This window comes from Emys orbicularis, chromosome 1 (assembly GCF_028017835.1).
Source record: "Emys orbicularis isolate rEmyOrb1 chromosome 1, rEmyOrb1.hap1, whole genome shotgun sequence".
Taxonomy (NCBI): domain Eukaryota; kingdom Metazoa; phylum Chordata; order Testudines; family Emydidae; genus Emys; species Emys orbicularis.
This window is the reverse complement of record NC_088683.1, coordinates 14,683,407-14,705,919: the sequence shown is the minus strand read 5'-3', so window position 1 is coordinate 14,705,919 and position 22,513 is coordinate 14,683,407.

Sequence of the window (22,513 nt, the reverse complement as noted above, 5' to 3'; positions counted from 1 at the left end):
GTGCAACCATTTAGGCGACCTAGGCGGTCGCCTAGGGCACTAGGATTTGGGGGGCGCCATTTTCTTCGGCAGTGACCGGATCTTCAGCCGCTCCGGTCGCCGCCGGCATTTAGGCGGAGGGAGCTGGGGCAGTGGAGCGCGGGGAGGGCCGCCTGCAGCAAGGGCGGGGGGCGGCACGCAGGGGAACTCCCCACCCCAGCTCACCCCTGACCCGCCTCCTCCCCGAGCTCGCCGTGGCTGCTTCACTTCTCCCGCCGCCCAGGCTTGCGGCGCCAATCAGCTTAGGCACCGCAAGCCTGGGAGGCGGGAGAAGTGAAGCAGCCACGGCGTGCTTGAGGAGGAGGCGGGGTAGGGGTGAGCTGGGGCGGGGGGGGTGCCTCAGGGTGGGGGGTCGGGAGCTGCCGCAGGGGGGGCGCCTCAGGGAGGAGGGGGGAGCTGTCGTGGGGGGGTGCCTCAGGGCGGAGGGGGGGAGCTGCCACGTGGGGGGCGCCTCAGGGCGGGGGCTCGGGGACGGGGGGGGCGCAAGGTGGAAGTTTCGCCTAGGGCGCGAAACATCCTTCCACCGGCCCTGGAGCCAGGGAAGTAAATTTAAAATTAAATAAAAACAACATCTTGCGATCGATGGCAGTACCATACAGCGGCCAAGTGTTGACTTCCCTAAGGCTATGACCTGACCCCCAAAAGGGGATTGGTCCTGCTTTGAGCAGGGGGTTGGACTAGATGACCTCCTGAGGTCCCTTCTGGCCCTGATATTCTATGATTCTAAAAGCAATACAGCAGATGCCCACCCCTAAAGATATTAAATCAGTTCAGCTATCAGGACATGTTAACCCTCTGGCTAGGTCTACACTACAGCGGGGGGTCGACCTAAGATACGCAACTTCAGCTACGTGAATAGCGTAGCTGAAGTGGCGTATTTTAGGTCGACTTACCTGGCTGTGAGGACGGCAGCAAGTCGACCGCTGCCGCGCCGCCGTCGACTCCGCTACCGCCTCTTGCCGCGGTGGATTTCCGGAGTCGACGGCAGAGCCATCGGGGATCGATTTTATCGCGTCTTCACTAGACGCGATAAGTCGATCCCCGATAGACCGATTGCTACCCGCCGATCCGGCGGGTAGTGAAGATGTGCCCTCTGACAACATTTCTTCCAAACCTGTTTGATGTGGCGAATCCCTGAGGTGACTACTGGACAAAGATGCAGCATGGATATGGTTACCTCAACACCAGGCAGTCAATGCACATATCAAAGAGCTGGGGACCAACTATCCCATCCTGAAATATTACACTGTGAACAAAGAGGAAACCAGTGTTATGCCAGTGGGACGGAATTTGGGGTATCACTCCTACAAAAGGGACAACTGGTAGTTTTTGTATCATGGTCTCTATCACCAACAGAACAAATTAGAAAGGAATGTCTCTCAATAGTGCTTGCATGTGAGAAATATGTTCAAGGATCAGAAATCGTTCAAGTAGAAAGTGACCAGAAACCACGAGGGAGCATTTTAAAGTGCCATGCTAGCAAATGCCTCCAGTGCATGCTACTGAAATAGCAATGCTACAGTTTAGATGTACACTACAAGAAAGGGACTGAGAGGTACATAGCTGACTTCTTATCCTGATCACCCTTGCAGCATGAAAATACGGCACCCAAACATGAATATGAGATCCTCAACCTGCTAGAAAGCATCAACCAAGCCCATGATGTGCCAGTTTCAAGGCAGGGGCTGGAAAATATCCAAGGACAAACCATAAAAGACAAAGATTTTCCAGTTCTCGTGTCTCTCATTCTGTCAGGATGGCCAGACACCTGGGGAGAAGCCCTACCTTCCTCTCAAGTAGAGCTGGTTGGGAATACTTAGATGAAACAATTTTTCATCAAAACTGAAATTTTTCATGGGAACATATCATTTTCACCAAAACTTTCATCAAGAAGGTTTCTTAGGGCCAAGGTGAAATTTCTGGTCAAAATGAGAGAGAGGAAATGCCCTGCCCCAGAATAGCCAATAGCCTGGTGGTTTTGGCATACACCCAGTATGTGGGAGACCTAACTTCAAGTCCTGGGAAATTCAGCAAACCATGGACTTGAACCTGGATCTCCCACATCCCAGTAGTGTCCTAATCCCATGACTATCGGCTCTCCTGGGGTGAGCGTCTCTTATTTTTTGTCAAAATATTTAAATATCTCAGTTTCATCCAGTGAGGAATGGGAATATTTTTGAAATCTCAAAAATGTTCACAGGATAGGAAATCAATTTCCCACTCAGCAGTACTGTCAAGAATATTGTTGAGATGAAACGAGAACTACGAGACAACGTCATACATAAAGGCACTCAAATCATTATCTCCAGATCCCTAAGAAGAGAAACTATCTCAACAATACATCAAAGCCATTCCAGAATATAAACCTTTATCCAGAAAGCCAGAGACACTGTATGCTGGCCACACATGACCAAGGATATCCGAGACATGGTGAGCAGATATGATACATGTGGAGAAATGCAAGCAAAGCAGCAAAAAGAGACATTCGGCATTGCCAACAGACTCGGGAGCAAATGAGAGATGGACCTTTTTACCACACAAAAACAGTTTTCTTGCAGTGAGTTTCTACAATTTACCCAGGAATGAGAATTCAGTTATATTACATCATCACCACACCACACCCAGTCAAATGGCAAAGCCAAATTGGCAGTTAAAATTGCTAAGATTCTATTAAAGAAAGCTACAAAAAACAAATATGTGGCAAGCCATTCTTAGATCGATTTACTGCAGTGTCTACACCGCACTGAGTTGACGGGGGACACTCTCCCATTAACTTACCTTATGCTTCTCGTTCCGGTGCAGTACCGGAGTTGGCAGAGGAGCGATCTGTAGTCAATTTAGTGGGTCTTCACTAGACCTTCTAAATCAACCCCTGGTGCATCCATCGCTGAAGCATCAATCCCCGGTAAGTGTAGGGTGACCGGATAGAAAGTGTGAAAAATCGGGACAGGGGATGGGGGGTAATAGGCATCTACATAAGAAAAAGCCCCGAATATCGGGACTGTCCCTATAAAATCGGGACATCTGGTCACCCTAGGTAAGTGTAGATATGCCCTCAGACTATGATCAGAAGAGCTCCTGCCACAATAGCAATGCAGATGAAGCATGAGCCTATCTCAGGAGAATTGACATGTGCAAGAAAAGATGTAGCCATCCTCTTTGCAAAAGTTACTCTGCCAGTCTTAAGTGTACCAGGTATCTTATTGTTAATGAATCCACATAAGCTAAACCCTTCTCTTCCAAACCCTTCAATGGGATTTACAAGTGCTCAGCTTTGGCCCATTTGCTATAACTTTGCTGGCAGAGTCTAGTCCCTGAAGTTACTTGAGCAAGGATAGATTCTATCTTGGAATCGTCAGCATTTCCTTTATCTGTTATTTAAAATTGTAAGGCTTACCAGGGAAATGAATAAGGGAACAGAGGACTGGAGAGATTTTATATCAGTCCTGTGCAAACAAAGTTAATGTGTCTTCCTTGTGCACAAAGATTAACTGTGATTAAGTGCTCCAATATGAAAAACGAAGACAGAAAAATAGAAAAGTGTTGCAGTTCTTAGCCATCCTTCTTAAAATAACTACCATTGTGTTAGGCTTAAAAGGCATTTGCTAAAGTTTTTTGTGAAGAATTAAGCTTATTTGTTATTCTTTTAAGATAGAAACAAGAGTAAAGGAAAAGCTGTTAGTCAACATTGTCTTAGAAGATAATGGTTTCTAGATAAGAGCGTATATGGGTCAATGGGAAGCTTCGGTAAATATCTTTCTTGACTGACAGCTCTCTTGAGATTTTTTTAGCTGGTTTAGTGTCACTTTTTTTAAACACTCCACCAGAGGTATTAACTGATAGCAGGAGGAAAGAGAGTTTTGTCCGGCAAGCGCTAGCAGGAAGTGCAACCCTGAAAAGGGCTGAAGTGCTACCTAAGGGCTGGTCTAAGCACTGGCTTAACTCAATTGGTTCAGAAGTTGATTGAGTTCAATCAGGGCGACCTATTAGGATGGACACTCTTATTTTGAATTAAGGGGGAGGGGAGCTTTCCACTAATTTAACTAAACTGGTTTAAAATTAGTGCTCAAACTGTGGATAGATAAGGCCTAAATGTTACGAGTCCGACTCTGAGGCTAAATCAAGAGGCGAGTAGAGGAATCTTAGGATATGTCTTTACTGCGATAAAAAAAACCACGGCACCAAGTCTCAGAGCCTGGGTCAGCTGACTCGGGATTATGGGGCTCGGGCTGCAGGGCTAAAAGTTGCAGTCTAGATATTTGGGCTTGGGCTGGATCCTGGGATGAGACCCCAAGAAGGTCTGAGAGCCCGGGTCCAGCCTAAACCTGAACGTCTACACTGCAATTTTTAGTCCCATGAACCCGAGTCAGCAGACCCAGGCCATCCGCAGCCATGCCGTGTGTCTTTTATTGCAGGGTAGACGTACTCTGAGTGGGGCTAGTATGTGAGGAACAACAGTATTCCCAAGCATTTAAAAAATTAGCCAGGCCCTAACAAATCATGAGATTAGCTAAAAATCATGAGACAAAAATACATTTGAGGTTCTTTTTATTGCTCTGTCTGGTGTTGGAGTACGTAGGGTTCACAATTTCAAACGTTTCTCTCCAATCCTAAGGGTTAGAAACGTACCTTTTTATGTTACATGAAAGCGGAGAGTCTCATGTTATAACTTGACTCCAGCAGCTGGGGATTTAAGAAAAACACCAGATATCGTGAGACGAGCAACAAAATGGACAGAGTTGGCCACCTTGAAGTAATGATCATCTGTAGTCAGGTTCCGATACCCAACTCACCTCAAGGAATACCTTACTCAGAAAATAGCCCTGTTGATTTCAATGGAGCTATATGAAGGGTGAGGTGCTACTCAAGGTGAGTAAGAGCATCTGCCCCAGACATTATCAGTCTGAGTGAGAAATAAGCTAATATTGCAGTGCAGCTATCGCTTATATCTAAGCCCTTAAACAGATAAAAGCACCCAAAATAAACACTCCTGTGTGGAATACTAAAAAAAAAAAAAACCCGAAACAGTACCAATACCTGCTGTTTGCATTGTGATGCTTTAGTCTGCAGGTATTTGAAGCCCCCATGTCACTATGAAGGGGTATGGAAGGAGATCTGAGGGCTTGTCTTTATTAGAAAAGTTGTGCCAGTGTAATTAGATTGATGGACCACAGAAAGCTTTCATTACAAACACACTAAAGCCTGACTTACATTGATGTGCCTTAATTCAGTAAATTATTGTGCTTAATTAAACCAATTTAAGCAAGGTTGAACGTGGTTTAAGTGCATCTACATTAGAAATTTGCTACTGCCTTTCCCCCCTCCCTCCCTAAGGCTGCTGGAGCAATGTGGTAGTGCCTCTGTGGCATTTGCCATGTCCCACCCCCATTGCAGGCTTCTGCACTGGACTAGGCAAGACTGGCACAGATACCCTTATCATGGCACACTGGGGATGGAGCAGATCCACCTTGATTTGGGGTGCACAGCTGTGTAGCTTTTAAGTGGTGCAGAGGGTGTTTTGCTTACATTCTGCACCAGGGCTAAATTTCATGCTACATCATTTTTGTCCCCTTGTAAATTGCTATCTTAGTTGATTATTAGGCTAGGTGGAAAGGTCTTCCCCCCTAGAAACCAAACATCAACTGTGGTTGCATCGACACCGGACTTGGAGATGTAATTTCCAGCTTGGTAGACATAGCTGCATTGGCGTCGATCAAGCTAGTAGGCTAAAAATAGCGCAGCTGTGGTGACCCAGGCAGTGGAACGGGCTAGCTGCCAGAGTACCTACCTCGGGTCTTGGGTGGGATTGTACGTGGTGTGGTTAGTCCATGCCGCTGCTTGCAACACCATGGCTACACTCTGTCTTTAGTGCATTAGCTCAATCAAAGTTAGCGCACAGACATTTACCTGAGCTAGAAAGTGCCCCTCCAGCTGCAGTGTAGACGTACCCTGCACAAGGGGGGCAAAGAATGACCAGGCGTAGGTGCCACACGGGTAGTGCTGGAGTCTGATCTCCTCATTCTATAGAACAAGTGTAGCATGGGCAATGGCAGTGCAAGCTTCCCATAAACCTGACCCTATCAACATGCTGCAGTCCTATCATTGAGAGGGTCCAATTCCCGGGGCCATTCTAATCTCTTATTTTGTACCACATGGATGGCTTGAGTTGATGGTATCTTCCGACATATGTCCCTATTTTCACTGGCGTAGGAAACTAAATCTCCTCTGGGGATCACAAGTAGTGCTATCTGCCCAGCCAAGAAAGTTAATAATGGAGGAACTGCATGGAACTCACCCTGGGATCACCCAAATTAAAACTTTGGCCAGAAGTTAGATTTGGTAGCCAAGCCTAGCTAGAGAGATAAAGCAAGCACTGCTGAGTTGTGCCACATGCCAACAGTTGAGGCAATTGCCTCATGTAGCAGACCTATCACCATGGGAATGGGCAAGAAGGCCTTGGATCAGACTATACATCGACAATGTATAGTCTGGGGGTTGGACTAGATAATCTCCTGAGGTCTCTTCCAACCCTGATATTCTATGAATCCTGGCTTTGGGGGGAGGGATAGCTCAGTGGTTTGAGCGTTGGCTTGCTAAACCCAGGGTTGTGAGTTCAATCCTTGAGGGGGCCATTTGGGGATTTAGTTGGGGATTGATCCTGCTTTGAGCAGGGGGTTGGACTAGATGAGGTCCCTTCCAACCCTAATAATCTATGATTCTATCTATGAATGCTGGTCCCATCCTTGGGTCATTGTTCCATGATGTGTGGATTCCCATTTTAAGTGGATGGAAGTCATTCTGAGTAGCTACCCCCTCTATAACTATTGAGGAGCTTTGTTTCTTGTTTAGCACACATGGACTGCCTGAGACTGTGGTCTTCAACAATATTACCAGTTAGGAATTCCAGGTCTTCCTGAGGGTTAATGGGATCAAACATATAACTTCTGCTCCCTACCACTCACCTACAAATGGGCTGGTAGAGAGGGCTGTTCAGTTCTTTCAGAATGGACTCAGGAAGGTTACTGAGGGGTTACTGCAGACCAGGCTGTCTCAGTTCTTGTGTAATTATAGAACAACCCCTCATGTCACAATAGGGGTATTGACTTAGAAACTACTGATGAAGTGGCTGATATGTACCCACTGGAGTTTCTTGAAACCTTGTCTGGAGAAATAAGTGCATCAACATCAAGAAAACACAATCATGACCATCAACAGGGCACTCGCTTTTTGTTTCCTAGAGTACACTGTTGGGTTCGCAATTTTGTGGAAATGCCAGCTGGTTGCCTGGCATGATCATAAAAGCTACAGGCTCACTTTCCTATCAGGTTGCTGTAGTCAATTCCTGCATGAGATGACATATAGACCATCTGCTTGTCCAGGGAGGAGGTAAGGAACCTGAGTCCAGTTCAAAGGACTCACCATCTCCACCCAGCGATGGTGGATCAGCAGACATTAGTGTTCCTGTGATTCACCTAAGTTCAGAGTTGGGGCAGGCAGAGTCTGCTCCTGTTGGATCAAGTACTAGAGTGGACCCGCCAAAGGACTCTCAGTCTCTTATTATTGGGGCAACTATGGAATTGCCACCTGTCCTGGCTATGCCAGGAACATCTACTCCAGTCTGCCACTGCTCCAAGAGACAACACAAACCCTCTGTCTGCTTGGATCTGTGTGTGGGGCAGAATAATCCCCTTTTCCCTTTTCTCCACATGAGGTCAGGTAGTCTACCCTGAACCTCTCATTAAAGTTCCAGTTTTTATAGTAAGCTGTTGATTTTCCTACCAAGGAAATTTTGTTGAACTTTGACGGGGAGGGATGTTGTATCCCAGGAGTTGAGGACAGTTATTTTAGGATAATCCCTAAACATGTATTCTGGGGTGAGGAGTTTTGCCTGGTCCATGGGGCCATTTTGTAAATTAATAAAGAAGCAGTTGTTGAGACCAGACTTGGTGTGTTGTGCTCCCTGTATTCCCCTGAGTGGCTGTAACACATATCTAGACCACTATTTTTAGCTGTGCTAGTTTGGGTGTGACTGCCTGAGCTGCAGTCTCACCTAGGGTTGCCAATTTTCTAATCGCACAAAACAAAACACCCCTGCCTGCCCCCTACCCTGCCCCTGCCCTGAGGCCCTGCTTCTGCCCTGCCCCTTATCCTAGCCTCCACTCACTCCATCCCTCCTCCCTCCATCGCTCGCTCTCTCCCCTTCACTCACTTTCAATGGGCTGGGGCAGGGGGTTGCAGTGTGGGAGAGGGTTGAGGGCTCTGGGCTGGGGGTGTGGGCTCCGGGTGGGGCCAGAAATGAGGGGTTCAGGATGTGCAAGAGGACCCCGGGCTGGGTCAGGGGTGTGTGTGTGGGGGGGTGAGGACTCCAGCTGGGGGTGCAGGATCTGGGCTGGGACCGGGAATGAGGGGCTTGGGGTGCAGGAGGGGGTCCAGGCTGAGGCAGGGGGTTGGGGTGCGGGGGGAGTGAGTACTCCAGTTGGGGGTGGGGCCAAGGATGAGGTGTTTGGGGTGCAGGAGGGGGTTCAGGACTGGGGATTTGGGAGGTGCAGGGGGTGGGCTCTGGGAGGGAGTTTGGGTGTGGGAGGGGACTCTGGGCTGGGGCAGGGGGTTGGGGTGAGGGAGGGAGTTTGGGATGTTGGGTCCCGGAGGCACTTACCATGGCTCCCAGTAAGCGGCCACCAAGTCCCTGCAGCCCCTAGGTAGAGGGGCGGCCAGGGAGGCTCCGCGCGCTGCCCTTGCATCCGCAGGCGCCACTCTCGTAGCTCCCATTGGTCGCAGTTCCTGGCCAATGGGAGCTGCAGAGCCGGCACTAGGGGTGGGGGCAGCCCGCAGAGCCTCCCTGTCCGCCCCTCCACCTAGGGGCTTCAGGGACCTGGTGGCCGCTTCCGGGAGCCACGCGGAGCTAGGGCAGGCAGGGAGCCTGCCTTAGCCCCAGGCCCCTGCTGTGCTGCCGACCGGACTTTTAACAGCCTGGTCAGCAGTGCCGACCGCAACTGCCAGGGTCCCTTTTCAACTGGGCGTTCCAGTCGAAAGCCAGATGCCGGCAACCCTAGTCTCACCTCGGATTACAGTGTAGACATACCCTAAGAAAATAGGTTCCAATACATTTTAATTAATGTGATTTTAAACAGGAATTAGAACCTAGAGTCGACTGGCCAAGTCACATTGAAAAATATGTTAGTTGGTTGTGGTTAACCGTAGCCTCCCACCCAGTGTTGAGCACAACCAGCTACACTTATTTGAATTATTACTTGCCCTGACTACAGCTGGTGAAGAGTCCTGTTTACAATTAGGTAACATTTTAAAACACAACTTATGTTCCTAGTCTATATATGGCCTGAGAGATGATAGTAGATGTGTTTTAGGTAAAGTTGGGCAAAATTTCAGATAAAACTTTCGGGGGGATGAAAAATGCATATTTGGCAACTCAAACGTCTCACAAATTCATTTGTTTCACTGAATTGTTTCAGTCCAAAAAAAAACCCTTTAAAAATTCTGAAAAAAATCAAACCCTTAAATGTTTCAATTTTTCAGTTTGAAAAGTCTTCAGTTCAGAGTTTCCTTTCATTTTATTAAAATCACAATAAAAGTGTTTTTAAAAGGGTCAAAATTGCAACAAAAATTTCAATTTTGTCAAAAGGAAACAGGCTCTTTCCCTGATTTTTTTTTTTTTTTTTTTTTTACTTTTTGTTTCACCAAAATAATTAAATGTTTTCGGTTTGACCCCAAATGATATTTAGTTTATATTTTTTGTAATTGTCCGTCAACTGAAAAATCTATTATTCACACAGCTCTGGTCCTGGCAATTCATTATAACAGAAAAATAAGCCAGTGCAATTTTGGGCTGCGTACAAAGTAGCAGCACATCAGGGAGGTGAAAGTCCTTCTCTAACGGACTACGATGAGACCATACCTGGAACACTGCACTTTGTTCCAGGCATCTCATCCCAGAGTCAAAGCAATGAACAGGAAGGAGTTCAGTGGAGAGCACCAAAAATTATTAGAGCTAGTAAAAGGAACTAAATGCAAACAGCTTGGTGAAGAGATGGCTGAACGGAGAACCTGACAACCATTTGCAAATGAGTGAGGGGTGTTAACACTAAGAAGGAAGATGGAGGTACCACAGGGAATAACTAAGAGTAATGGGATAAGAACAGAAGTACAGAAGGACGGCCATACTGGGTCAGACCAATGGTCCATTTAGCCCAGTATCCTGTCTTCCAACAGTGGCCAATGCCAGGTGCTTCAGAGGGAATGAACAGAACACGCAATCATTAGTGATCCATCCCCCTGTTGTCCACACCTAGCTTCTGATGGTCAGAGGTTTAGGGACACCCAGAGCATGGGATTGCATCCCTGACCAGCTTGGCTAATAGCCATTTATGAACTGATCCTCCATGAATTTATCTAATTCTTTTTTGAACCCCGTTATAGTTCTGACCTACACAACATCCCCTGGCAACAAGTTCGACGGGCTGACTGCATTGTGTGAAGAAATACTTCCTTTTGTTTGTTTTAAACCTGCTGCCTATTAATTTAATTGGGTGATCCCTGGTTCTTGTGTTATATGGAGTAAATAACACTTCCTTATCCACTTTCTCCACACCAATCACAATTTTATAGACCTCTATTATATCCCCACTTAGTCGTCTCTTTTCCAAGTTAAAAAGTCCCAGTCTTTTAAATCTCTTCTCATACAGAAGTTGTTCCATACGCTTAATCATTTTTGTTGCCCTTCTCTGTACTTTTTTCAATTCTAATATCTCTTTTTTTGAGATGGAGTGACCAGAACGGCAAACACGGTGTGGGTGTATCATGGATTTATATAGTAGCATTATGATATTTTCTGTCTTATTATCTATCCCTTTCCTAATAGTTCCTAACATTCTACCACTGCTCATTGAGTGGATGTTTTCAGAGAACTATCCACAATGACTCCAAGATCTCTTTCTTGAGTGGTAACAGCTAATTTAGATCCCATCATTTTGTATGTATAGCTGGGAATCGGGATTATGTTTTCCAAGGCACATTACTTTTCATTTATCAACATTGAGTTTCATCTGCCATCCTGTTGCCCAGTCACCCAGTTTTGTGAGATCCCTTTGTAACTCTTCACAGTCTGCTTTGGACTTAACTATCTTGAGTAGTTTTGTATCATCTGCAATTTTGCCACCTCACTGTTTACCCCTTTTTCCAGATCATTTATGAATATGTTAAACAGCACTGGTCCCAGTACAGATTCCTGGGAGACACCACTATTTACCTCTCTCCATTCTGAAAACTGACCATTTATTCCTACCCTTTGTTTCCTGTCTTTTAACCAGTTACTGATCCATGAGAGAACCTTCCCTCTTATCCCATGACTGCTTACTTTGCTTAGGAGCCTTTGGTGAGGGACCTTGTCAAAGGCTTTCTGAAAATCCAAGTACACTGTATCCACTAGATCAGGGGTCAGCAACCTTTCAGAAGTGGTGTGCCGAGTCTTCATTTATTCACTCTAATTTAAGGTTTCGCGTGCCAGTAATACATTTTAACGTTTTTAGAAGGTCTCTTTCTATAAGTCTATAATATATAACTGAACTATTGTTTCAGAGTAGCAGCCGTGTTAGTCTGTATCCCCAAAAAGAACAGGTTTGTTAGTCTCTAAGGTGCCACAAGTACTCCTAAACTATTGTTGTATGTAAAGTAAATAAGGTTTTTAAAATGTTTAAGACGCTTCATTTAAAATTAAATTAAAATGCAGAGCCCCCCGGACCAGTGGCCAGAACCCAGGCAGTGTGAGTGCCACTGAAAATCAGCTCGCGTGCCGCCTTTGGCATACGTGCCATAGGTTCCCTACCCCTGCACTAGATCACCTGTGTTCACGTGTTTGTTGACCCCCTCAAAGAATTCTAATAGACTGGGGAGGCATGATTTCCCTTCACAAAAGCCATGCTGACTTTTCCTCAACAAACCATGTTCATCTGTGCGTCTGCTAATTCTGTTCTTTACTATAGTTTCAACCAATTTGCCTCATACTGAAGTTAGGTTTACTAACTGGCCTGCAATTGCCAGGATGGCCTCTGGAGTCTTTTTTACATGTTGGTGTCACATTAGCTATCCTCTAGTCATCTGGTACAGAAGCTGAAATAAATGATAGGTTACATACCAAGATTATGGTTAGTGTATGTTATTTATTATTGTAGTGCCTAAGAGCCACAGTCAAAAATCAGGGCCAAAATTGTGCTGGGTAAGACAATCTGCCCCAATAAGTTTACAATCTAAACATATTATGAGAGACCAACAGGTAAAGAGAAACAGACAGGTGAGAAGAAGGAAGAGAAAGACACCAATGTAACAGTGAAATGATCTTCTTTGGTGCAGTAAGTATAACCCACTGGCAAGTATGTTACAGGTCCCCCTCTGTGCCTGATCCTCAGAGGATATGAGTGTCTTGTAGCCCCCAGTACAGTTCTTTGGGTATTAAACTCAAGCTGTAGTAGCTTTTGCTTTTAGCTCTAGAAGTCCCCAGTTCAGTCCTGAGTGACTGGGTCAAGTTGGAGGGGAACTGTAACCCACGTTTTCCTGTGGGTTAAATAAGCAGCAATCATAGCACTGATAAGCAAAGCAAAATCTGGACTTAGCAAGCAAAACTTCCTTTAGTGCTAGATCTATTATTATAGCGTGGAATTAGCTCTCAGTGGAAGCGTGGGAAGCCCCATTTAAAATTAGACTGGTGGGCAAATATTTTGTGCAGAACAATCCTACCCTGCATCTGACAGACCTTTGCAGTCTCTAAAACTTCTTTGATTCAGCCACAGCCCAACCAAATGCAGAGTCGGATGAAAGACAGAAAAAACTGCAACCATTAATAACAAGCCTCTTGTCTCTGAGCAGGCAGCCAGGAACTCCTCTTCTGTGTTGTGGTTTTATTTTATCTCCCCTTTTTATTATGCAGGTTGCCATGGCTTGTTGTTGTGACCTGGTCGTTTGCTGCTAGAGGGCCTTTCCACTGTTTGTTTTCTCCTTTGCTTTATCACAGTGGAGCATTGTGGAGGATAATACCAAGAGTGTTCATTGTCAACAGGTGTGTGTCAAGCTGAGGTCAATCCCATGTCAGACTCCGCTCCTGGTGGAGACGCAGGGATGGAACTGGCCGTCAAAGCCAGAACACATTTTTTTCTGTTGTTTTCAGTGCCAAAGCCAAGAATTATCTCACATGGGATTTAAAACCTCTGGAGACCTAATAAGTTGAGGTGTATTTAAGAGGCTTTGATTTGCACGTGTGACATAGTGTCATTAGAAATAATAATATCCCTGGGCGGGAGAAGTTGTTGGGGGAAATGAAGGGGGGAGAAAGGCTGCTAGGCTAAGAAAGGATGAGGTAATGATAACATAATTTCCTAAACGGGCTACTAATTAACCACAACTCTGGCTCTTAGTGGTACAGTTTGACTCCGTCAGCCTGCTGTATAATAACACAGGAATTCCTCTACAGCCAGGAAAAAAGCAGCAGTGCATTTTTCTATGATAACGCCAGCCAAAAAAAAGAAGTGCATTTTATATCTTTTTTTTTTTTTAATCCCTGGGGAGCAGGCCAAAACTCCTGGCATGCATAGAAGGCAGGACATGCTTTTCTCCTCCTTATGCGTAGGTTTAAAAAGGATGATGATCCAATAAAATGACAGCTCGGGCTGTCTCCTTGTGTTGCTATATAAATATAATAAATAGGGATGTAGATACTGGGCCAACGTCAGACTAGTGTGTAATAAAAGAGGGCTGGATGGTCTGCTGTCTTGCTCAGCCATGCATCGGTGTAAGTGGGAGCAAGGCCTAACGCATGCACACTTCAATGCTTGGCCTAGTTATATACTGCGTCTGATTTTCCACTGCCTTGTACCTTGTGTCATCATCTAGGCTGCAATGTGGGTGTAAAATGTGGCCAGATCAGAAAGGTGCAAACGGCTACACAAGAGGCAGGGCGGTGGAGAACCAATCTCCTTGGGTCCAGATTTGTTGCACAGGGCCGCCCATGTTCACCAGATGCTTCCCACTGTCCGCAAGTGGGTGGAGAGGGGCTGGGAGTGGGCGGAGCCTTGGTTCCACTTCCCACCCGCAGGCCAGATGCAAGGGAGAAGTGTAAATTGCAGTAACTTACCTCCTCTCCCCGGAAAGCAAGAGGGAAACAATGGAGCATTGTGACTCCCCGAGTCACAAATCCTTCCCACGATTGCTCCTGGGGCAGAGCAGATCCATGCCGTCCATTACTCAGGCTAAAGGCTTGACCCAGCCTACCAAAAAAACAGAATCTACAAAGGTTAATTAGGACTCAACCTTCCTGCCGTGAGCCAAGTAAACTTCATGTGAGGTAAAAATATGCTCAGTCCTCAACATTTGGATCTGGATTATGCACAGTCCAATGTCTGGCCATGTTCATATCCCAGGATTTCAACTGGGGCCCATCTCTCATGTTAACGATGGATAAACTGATCTTTGGAATTAGTAATTCACCCATGGCCACTCAGCAACTCAGTGGTAAATCGGAGATAGAACACAGCAGTCCTGACGCCCAGTCAGCTATTCTTCAGTCCTCGATAATACTGCCTCCTTAGCCTGAAAAGCAAGAAGTCATAGAGCAAATGCATATAAACCTGCAGCTAGTCACGTATGTCTTACAGATTTAACTTGAGCAAAGTGAGAGGTCAATAGTTGGCCAAGGAAATGCCAAGTGTGATAGGAGTTGATTAAAATAGAGTGTGTAGAAGAGCTGCTAAACCAGGAGAAAATGTGCTTCACTTACATTCTCTCTTTCTGTTTCTATGAGCTGTGGAAAAATTAGTGTTTCCATCTTCAAGCTTCATTAGTGTCTCCTCTCTGACCTTTATCATCCTCCCTGTTTTTGTATATAGGAGGTGAGAACCTCAGCAGATGTAAACAGTTATGACTCCATAGCCTTTATAAATGACCTCCTCTTTCACTACAGGTTCCTCCCACAGTTACTGGGCTGTCAGACTGCACCTACAATTAATACTCTTTAGCTGACTCCAATATCCTCCTTTTGTAGCCATTTACGAATAGTTGCCTTATGTATTATTAGAACTGATTTATAAAAAAAAATGGGAAAAATATTTGTCAAAAATGTTTGTTTTTCCTTCCTTCTATCAAATTTAGAATTTTTGAAATCTTTTGACTATGGATCAAATTTTCAAAATTACCCAATTGCCTTAGGAGACAAAGTCTCATCTTCCAAAGTGACTTAGGCACATAAGCACTTTTGAAAATGTAACCCCAGATCTCTAGAGGGGAAATAGTGCGAGGGGGGGAATTCCCTTTTTTTTCCCCCCAAATTTCCAAATTTGAAATTTTAACAAAACAATTTCAGTCAGCTCTAGTTACTATATCCCTGCAATATATCCCTGGGGGCTATATGAAAATTTTACCTCAGGTATAGAGTTGGTCAAAAATTATGAGGAAAAAAATCCCAATTTCTTTTTCAAATTTCAAAATTTGAAATTTTAACACAGCAAAAAAAATGTAACAACCTCTCATTACTTTTAATGCTCCTGCTGTGAATGCAAGCTATATTGAAACACAGGATTTGTCAGCTTCCAGAATTGTCTCATGGGATTTATTTGAAGAACAGCAGGAAAAACAAAATACCAAAAACCATGTCCCTCCTATTATCTTCATGAGGTTAGGATTTTTTTGTAAATATTGATGAAGCACTCAGTGTTGTACAATACACACATAAAAACAGTCCTTGCTTGAAGGCACCTAAAAGCAAGACAAACCAGACAGGACATGCTGGGAGACTTGCAGGAAGGTGTTGCCATAGTTAATTGATTAAATTATTGCTACTTCTTCTTTTGTAGGAACGGATTCCCAGAAGGGCAAGTCTTTAGAAGGATTTTGGAAGGGGAACCGTTCCCATCCTGTGAGAATTTTTGAGAATTTGAAAAAATTTCCTGTCCCAAAGCAGCCAGAAAAGTCAAAATCTTTAAAAAAATAAAAAAAATATCAGGAACTGAAAATCCAATTAAAATAAATATATTAGGGCAATCAAAATGTTTCCTTTCAATTTTGACTTTTTTTTTACGTTTTACTATAAATTAACAAACTCATTTCAAAATGCAAAACTTTCATCTAGAAAATGACAACATTTCTCATTTCAACAATTTCAAATCTTTATAATTATTCCAAAAGTTTCCAAATGGGAAATTTGTTGAAATTGACCCTTTTCCTGGAAACGTTTCGGTTTCAGCAAATCCACATTTTCCGACGAAAAAACAATTCGTTGAAAAATTCCCCACCAGATCTCATTAGAATATGGGGTGGGGACTGGCACTGGCAAGCCAATCTGTGCTTAGGGGCTGGTCTGAGAGAAGGCTCAAAGATGGGAGTGAAATGATACCATGGGGGAATTCAGCCTGGTGCAATTGTCATACAGAAGGCTGCAGAAGGGACAGACAATGTTTGACAAAGCCTTCCCCTATTGATAATGTGTTCTTTCCATCCTATCTCTAAGAGACAGCACGTGAGCTAAACACACGATCCCTTCCAATGTGTGATTTACATTGATACCAAAGATAAAAACTGGATTGGCCTCTGGTTGGATATATACACCAAATCAGCTTCAAATGAGCCTGATGGATTTGTAGAAAAGTTAGCTACTTGCTGTTGGGCTACTGGAGGAACAAGGAGTAACTACTATAGCAACCACCAGTGTCAAATGACAGAAGCATGACATCCTCAAATCTACCATTCCGGAGAAAGAAACCCACAAAGGCATGAAGAAATGTTTAGCATAGAAAGGAAGAAGCTCAGGAGGTCAAATGATGCAACACTGTCTTCTTCTGCACTGAGTCTGAAAGAGAATTAACACGGTCTAGATCAGGAGTTCTCAACCTGCAGCCCGTGGGCCATGTGGCCCAATCAGCACACAGCTGGGGCCCATGTGACATCCTCAGGGCCATACAGGTAGTATATAGATCAGACATCGGCAACCTTTGGCACACGGCCCATCAGGGAAATCCGCTGATGGGCCGGGCCGGTTTGTTTACCTGCAGCGTCCGCAGGTTCGGCCGATCGCAGCTCCCACTGGCCACGGTTCGCCGTTCCAGGCCAAAGGGGGCTGCAGGAAGCATCGTGGGCTGAGGGATGTGGTGGCCGCCACTTCCCGCAGCCTCCTTTGGCCTGGAATGGTGAACCGTGGCCAGTGGGAGCTGCGATCAGCCGAACCTGCAGCCAAAGGTTGCCGATCCCTGATATATATTATGTGGAAGCAGCCCACATAACACATAGAGAGTGGCATATGCAGCCCATAATGGTAAATAGGTTGAGAACCACTAGTCTAGATTAAAAGCAACGTCTACTCCCTCATCACCCCTTAAATAGCACAAGGCTTCGGCTAGGGCACTCGGTCATTCAGTAACACCTCATTCTCAAAAACGCCTTTCAGCACCATTGTCCTCACTCTTGTTGTTTAGCACCCAATGAATTGCACATGTGCAGCTCTCTTGACATTTACCATGCGGCCTCACTCACGCACTGCTTCACTGCAGGCCACCACGTCAGTCAAGACGCAGAAGAAAGCTCCCTGGCTTTGCAGCATTATAAAAATCTGTTGCCTCCAGGCTGTTCTGCTTTGGATTCATTCCTCCCCCTCTGCTTCAAGGACATTCAGTTTGCTTGAGAAAGAAAACATAAGGATAATAACCAATGAATGCATTATCCTGTTTGTTGATCTCTAGACATGTGCTAAACTGTGCGCACAGCTAGTCAGCTTTTCTGACTGCTACCAGGCCCTTCTCCTTTCACCCCCTTTCATTTGTTTCATCCGCCTGGCCTCAGAAGGTTCCACATGACCACAACACAGTCTACCCGTATGCAGTCCATTACAGTATCAGGGCTGAAGATTGTAAGGTCTCTAGGGCAGCGACGGTCTTTTAACAGTGCCTAGTACAATGGAGCTCTGACCATGACTAGGGCTTCTAGCTGCTAAATAGAGAACAATAAATGCTTTGGGCACAGACATCTGAGATGATTATAACATGTCTGCCTTACATAATTATTTCTATTAGTTATTTGTATTACAGTATCAACTAGAGGCTCTGAATGAGATCAGGCCATCACTATGACAGATCCTGTCAACAAGACACGTTGTCAGAGACAGTCTTTGCAATCCTGGCCCCCATTGTGCTAGGCGCGATACAAACACAGAACAAAAAGACAGTCCCTGCTCCAAAAGAGCTTGCAGTCTCAGGGCTGGTCCACACTAACCCCCCAGTTCGAACTAAGATACGCAACTTCAGCTACGTGAATAACGCCGAACCCGGAGGTAAGTATAGACGTACCCTAAGGTGCTGATCCTTGAGGTAGCTCTGTGCAGGAAGACCCCTGCATAGATGCAGATTCAGTTCCAGGATAAGGGCTTAAATAGACAAAGGGTAGGCGTAAGTGAGACTTAAGTGATACATAGGTTTTGGGCTATTCGTGTGCACGGGGTGAATTTCATAATCACAGACTAAATCCCAGTCTGCTCAATACCACTGAGAAACATCCAGGGTTCTGCAATACAGACTGAAAATGCATCTGCTTACTTAGATTGTAAACTCTTTGGAGCAGGGTTTTTTTGTTCTGTGTTTTCACAGCGCCTGGTCAATAACTTGGGCTCCTACATGCTACTGCTCTACAAATAATAATCTGCCACCTGGGTTACAGAAACTTTATGAGTATTTAAAACAAAAGTGATTGGAATTATTTCTTGCATCCCTGCACTTGTGAAGCCAGGTTTCAGTTACCAGAAGGCCAATTGTACAGAACTCTGAGGGAGAAAAAAATTCGAACTCATTGATTTAAAACATCTCTAACTACGATATAAACTAGATTTCATAAACACACAAAAATGTCACAATTTTGTAGTCCAATGTCCAGGTGTCTTCCGGGATACACATTCTCTGTCTCTAGCTGGAAAACGGATACAAATATTCAGCTAATAATACCCCATGTGCATACACACACAAACACACACACACATATTTTCTTAAATTCTAAGCAGTTGCAGAAAGGATCTGGTTCACTGGCTCAGGTCAGTCCCATCTGCCAGTAAACTAGGCAGGACTGTGGTTTAACAGTTTTGCAGACACCTTGAAGTAAGAATAAAGCATGAGCAGCTCCTAAGACGTGTGCGTTGCTGCTTTTTCTGTAGCTTTTTTGTGTGCACGCGTGTCTCTCTGATCTGTTAACCAGAGTCTCCGGTGGAAGGTCAGATAGATATGAAAGTGAGCATGACTCACCAGTGCCTATGCACTTAGATCACAATAAAATATTTAATGAAGTGCTATACAAAGTTAGTGGAGAAACAATAGAGAATATGATTGGATTGTTTAAAGCCTCTTCCTCATTTTGCCACTCAGGATCACAGATATCAGAGATGGAAAAGCCTAGTTATTAACTTCCTGACAGTGCAGGATTATTCCTTACAGCACATTTACTAATGGCTTTGTCCAATAAATCTCGGGTTACCAAAGTTCACTGATGGCCCATGGATCACTTGCTTGGTAATTCATGGAGAGTCAGTAGGGCACATGGGACTGGGTCATTCATTTTATTTCCAGCTGCTAAGCTGCATTAAAAGTTAAAGGCTAAGGAAATATGCTCCTTTTCTATTTAGGCAGTTGTTGTGTTTGCCTGAGGGATGTTACATGATCGCAAGTGGGAGGGGCGGTGGCCTACTCTATGGAAAAATGTTCCCGAGCCCCCCGGATTGACAAGGCATCCTGGCTTCCATTTCAACCATGCATTCCCTTTAATCTTTCAGCCTTTCCTCTGCCTACTGTAGGCCTGCATGAGTAACGGCATGAAAGGAGGGAGGGGGGAAAAAACAGGATTCATGGTCTGGTGGTTAAAAAGCACAAAGCTTGGTAGTTAGGAGACCACAGTTCTATTGCTGGCTCTGGCACAGAATTACTGTGTGACATCATTCAATCTCCTGGCCCTCTCTGTGCCTCAGTTTCTTGATCTATAAAATGGGGCTGACGAGGATAACTTTCCAGTCTTAGGCCATGTGCTGCACTGGTAAAGAACTCCTAATGTGGATACTGCTAATATTGGCGAAACTGCAGTTTTCCCAGTATGGCTTATTCCAGCCTTCCCTCCACCCGAGTGAAATAAGCATTGGCAAAAGCACAGTTTTCCGGTATAATTACATCTAACTAGGGGGTTTTGCAGCTATGTCGGTCAAGCATTGCACCGCTTCTCACCCTTCACTGACAGAGCTATGCTAAGCAAAAGTTTGTAGTGCAGACCAGGACTTAGAGGGTTTTTGTGAAGGGTAGCCCTAAATGATGGCTATGTAAAAGGACATAAATGCTTTTCATGCCTTTCATCTTAGGCTCACTATAGGATTACATTTTTAGGCACCAAAGTAATTGGCGATATTTTTCCAGAGTACACTGGGCTTTGACTAGGGCTTGTTGAAAACTTTTAGTTTTCAGCCAAAATTGTTTTTGAAACATTGACATTTTCCATGGGGGCATTGGGGGAAGAGGGGGAAGGAAAGGGGGAAACAAATTCAACCAACTCTAGCTCCTTGGAAAATCTGGTCATATGTGTCACAATGGGAGCTGTTGGGAGTTGAGCACTTTTGAATATCTGATCTATCTGATCCTTACTCAGGTGCCTAAATGGGAACTGAGATCTTTTGAAACTCTGGCCTCATTTGCGGGTGCTGAGCACTTGAAAATCTAACCTTAGGTGCTTTGCAACTGTTAAATTTCACAGCCCCCAGAGAAGTGCTGTTGCTCCCATTTTACCATCATTATAAATCATTGTGAGATTCCTGGATCAAAGGCATCATAGAATGCAAAGTATTATTAATTATTATTATTATTATTATTATATGAGATCTGCCGGCATAAGCAAAATTCATAAAGCTTGTAGCCCAGAGGAATATGAGATGTATTGTAAAAGCCATCCCTGAATTGCTTTTTGAGCGGCATGACATGAAAAAGTTTCTCATAAGGAGTAATGAAGGTAAACAACTGGGTGGTATAAATGGATATTTCACCTGGCAAGGAAAACCTGGAAGCAGGGGATTGTAAAAAGCAGGCCCAGTAATTATACAGTATTTTACTGCCAGTAAAAATGTGAAGGGGAAATAAAAGAAGGCTCCTTTACTAGAACGAAAGACTAGTTCTACTTGCCCACCTAAAGGGTAATAATGGTCATGCTGGGAGTGTTAAAGTCTTTGAACTGTGTCTAAGTACCAGTTCTGTTTACTTTAAGGAAGGAAACTGTCAGGTTCTGTTTGTTCACAGTGAGCCAGCCACAATGCATCTGATGGATTCGGGACTAGTAAAGTGGCAAATCAAGTATAGGAAACAAGAGGTGTATCACAGGATTAGATTTACGGAGATAAAAGTAATCAGGGGACTGCTTGGTAGTTCTTGTTTGCCATGAAACTTGACTACAGGAGATGGGTCTTTTTTTAAGGCTTTCTATGGTTGGGGGAGCAGGGTTAAAACCAAAACTGCCCATTTCATTATTCTGTTCTTGACCATCTTCAGGTACTTTGGAGAGAGGCAACTTTTTAGAGGGATCATGTTTCTACTTTGTAACAAATCCTGGTTGTGATGTTTATGGGATAATTGCATTCCTGAACAGGTCACGAACTCTGAGTTGTTTTATTTTTGTCCCTGAATTTAAACTTAATAAAAAAATGGGAAATGAAGCATCCTATAATTTATGCTTAAACTTGCAAAGCTTATTTTATGAGGATAGGTCTATGGTTTGCTATTGAAGGAGCCAGGCAGCTTATAAAATTACGTGCTCAGCCTATTAGCTTCTTGCTAAACATCAGCACCCATCACTCTGACATGTTCCTTTACTTGGGGTACAGGTGAAGCAATCTAAAATAAAACCCCGTGAAGAAGCTGGCATTCTTACAAATATTAATACTGTGATCAAATTTAAGGCACAGCCTCAATGATTCTCACTAAGACACTCTGCAAAGCAGAACATTCTCACACAATTAATTTTGTGTGCTTTACTCCCCCTCCCCCCTCTGTCCTGTCTGTTATAGCCATGTGTCATCTCTTCTAATATACTTATGATGTGGTCCAGTGAATCAAGCACTAGCCTGGCGAAGTAGGATCTGTTCTCAGCTCTGCTCCTGGCCTGCTGCCCAACTGCAGGTAAATCACTTCCATACTCTGGGCCTCAGTTTCCCTGTCTGTAGAAAGGGGACCATGATACTTACTAGAGCTTGCCAGAAACTGGAATTCCTGTTTTGCAGGAAATTTTGAAATTTCAAAATAAATTTGGAACACAGTGAAATTTGGAAATTTCTCACAGAATGGGAATTACAAAATTCTGTTTTGAAAATGGCAAAATAACATTTTATTTTGACCTTTTCTATATGTATCCCAGGTTCCCCAACATCCCTGAACCCCAACAACCTGCCCGGCAACTTGGGGAGCCAGGCAGCTTGGAGCCA